Source organism: Chiloscyllium plagiosum, chromosome 22, assembly GCF_004010195.1.
Source record: "Chiloscyllium plagiosum isolate BGI_BamShark_2017 chromosome 22, ASM401019v2, whole genome shotgun sequence".
NCBI classification, from domain to species: Eukaryota; Metazoa; Chordata; class Chondrichthyes; order Orectolobiformes; family Hemiscylliidae; genus Chiloscyllium; species Chiloscyllium plagiosum.
The window spans coordinates 18,135,138-18,138,163 of NC_057731.1; positions in this window are offsets into that span (position 1 = coordinate 18,135,138).

A 3,026-nucleotide genomic window follows, 5' to 3' on the forward strand; every position below is an offset into this window, starting at 1 on the left:
ATCTTCCTGTGTATCCCATATGACTCCAACCAGCAGAGTGTTTGCCCCCTAATACCCATTGATTCCAGTTTTGCTAGGGCTTCTTGATGCCACACTGGTCAAATGCAGATTTGATATCAAGGGCTGTGACTCTTACCTCCCCTCTGGAATTCAGCTCTTTTGTCCATGTTTGAACCAAGGCTGTAATGTGGTCAGCAGCTGAGTGGTCCTGGCAGGACCCAAACTGGGCGTCACTGAGCAAGTTATTGCTGAGAAGGTGCCATTTAGTCGTACTGTTGATGACACCTTCCATCACTTTACTGATGATTGAGATTAGACTGATGGGATGATAATTGCCCAGGTCGGATTTGGAGAAGCACATCAGATCAGGCAGCATCCAAGGAGCAGGAGAGTCAACATTTCGGGCATAAGCCCTACATCAGGAATGGGGGGTGGTGAAGGGGAGGGTAGAGTGGATAAGTGGATAGGAAGATGGATAGGTCAGAAAGTTTAAGAGGGTGGTGCTGAGTTGGCGGGTTAAATCTGGGAGGAGGAGGGGAGACTGGAGATGAGGAAGTTGATAAAATCAATGTTGATGCTGTGTGGTTGGAGGGTCCCAAGGCGGAAGATGAAGCATTCTTCCTCCAGCTGTCAGTGGCTTGGATTTGGCGGTGGAAGAGGTCCAGGACTTGCATGTCTTTGATGGAGTGTGAGGGGGATTTGAAGTGGTTGGCCACAGAGTGGTGGGGTCATTTGGTGGGCTACCTGACTGACTGTGCTTTTCTAGCACCACACGTTTTGACTCTGACCTCCAGCATCTGCAGTCCTCACTTTCTCCAGGTTGGATTTGTCCTGCTTTTTATATGCAGGATGTACCTGGGCAATTCTCCACATTGTTGGGTAGATACTAGTGTTGTAACTGTACTGGAACAGCTTGACTTGGAGAAAGGCAAGTTCTGGAGCACAAGTGTTCAGTACTATTGCCAGAATGTTGTCAGGGCCCATAGCCTTTACAACATCCAGTGTCTCCAACCATTCCTTAATATAACATGGAGTGAATTAAATTGGCTGAACACTGGTATCTATGATGTTGGGGACCACTGGAGGAGGCTGAGGAGGATCATCCACTTGGCACTTCTGGCTGTAGGCTGCTGCGAATGCTTCAATCTTATCTTTTGCACTGATAGGCTGGGTGCTTCCATTGTTGAGGATTAGGGATATTTGTGAAGCCCTCTTCCACAGTGAGTTGTTTGATTGTCCACCACCATTCTCAGTTGGATGTGGCAGGACTGCAGAGCTCAGATCTAATCTGTCGGTTATGGGACCGCTTAGATCTGTCTATCACTTCCTGCTTGTGCTGTTTAGTATGCAAGTAGTTCTGTTTGGTGGCTTCACCAGGTTGACACCTCATTTTCACGTATGCCTGCTGCTGCTCCTGACATGCCCTCCTGCACTCTCCATTGAACCATGGTTGATCCCCGGCTTAAATATGTGTTGCTGGAAAAGCGCAGCAGGTCAGGCAGCATCAAAGGAGCAGGAGAATCGATGTTTCGAGCATAAGCCCTTCTTCAGCCCTTCTTCTAGTTGATCCCCTGGCTTAATGGTAATGGTTGAGTAGGGGCTATGCTGGGCCATGAGGTTACAGATTGTGCTGGAGTACAGTTCTGCTGCTGTTAATGGCCCACAGCACCTCATGGATGCCCAGTCTTCAGTTGCTACATTTGTTCAAAATCTGTCCCATTTAGCACAGTGATAGTGTCACACAACATGATGGAGGTTATTCTCAATTTGAAAGCGGGACTTCATCTCCCTAAGGACTGTGCGGTGGTGACTCTTACCGATATTGTCATAGACAGATGCTACTGCAGCCGGCAGATTGGTCAGGATGAGGTAAAATATGTTTTTCTCTCTTGTTGGTTCCCTCTATGTCATAACAGCTATGTCCTTTGGGACCCGACCAGCATGGCCAGTAGAACTGCTGCTGAGCCATTCTTGATGGTGGGCATTGAAATTCCCCACTTAGAGTGCATTTTATGTCTTTGCCATCCTCAGTGCTTCCTCCAAGTGTTGTTCACTGGGTCTGGGAATGTTGAGGCAACTCACTCCCAACTGTATACCACTGTGCTGCTACCTCCACTGGGTCTGTCCTACAGGTGGGACAGGTCATATCCAGAGATGGTAATGGTGGTGTCTGGGACATTGTATGTCAGGTACGATTCCACGATTATGACTGTCAGGCTGTTGCTTGACTAGTCTGTGAGACAGCTCTTCCAATTTTGGCATGAGCCCCTGGATGTTTGTGAGAAGAACTTTGCAGGGTCAACAGAGCTGTTTCTGCCGTTATCATTTCCAGTTTCTAGGTCAAGACTTTGTAGCAATTGATACAACTGAACAGCTTGCTTGGCCATTGAGAGTCAGCTAGATTGCTGTGGCTCTGGAGTCAGACGTAGGCCAAATCAGATGAGGATGGCAGTTTCCTTCCCTGAAGGGCATTAATGAACAAAATGGGTTTTTGCCAACAATTGATAATGGTCATCAATTGATTCTTAATTTTTAAAAATTGAATTCAAATTCTGCCAACCCAAGTCCATGGAACTTTAGCTAAGTTTCTGGATTAATAATCAAATATAACACCACTAGACCATCTCCACCCCAGCTGAGACTGATAGAAAGCCTGGATACTTTTGAAATTGATTTAAGATTAACAGTTCATGTTTTAAAATTTGTATCCCAAAACTATGTTTAAATTATTAATAAATGTTATCAAATTTATACATGCTGTCATACTGTCAGGAATTAGATCAAAGATGTTCAGACAAGGTAAAAGACTACAATAAGCAGAAACCCATTGCAGGATTTCATTCAGCCTGAGCCAGTGCTTCCAATCATTCAAGAGGGAAAAAGAAAAAAATTCCTACTAGTCCAATGAGTATGAAATTTGTTTTTGTTATTTAAAATAAAATTGCTCACTCAGGTAATATCAGTTTTTCTTATTCATTGATGGGATGAGGATGTCATTGGCTGGGCCAGCATATATTTCCCCATCC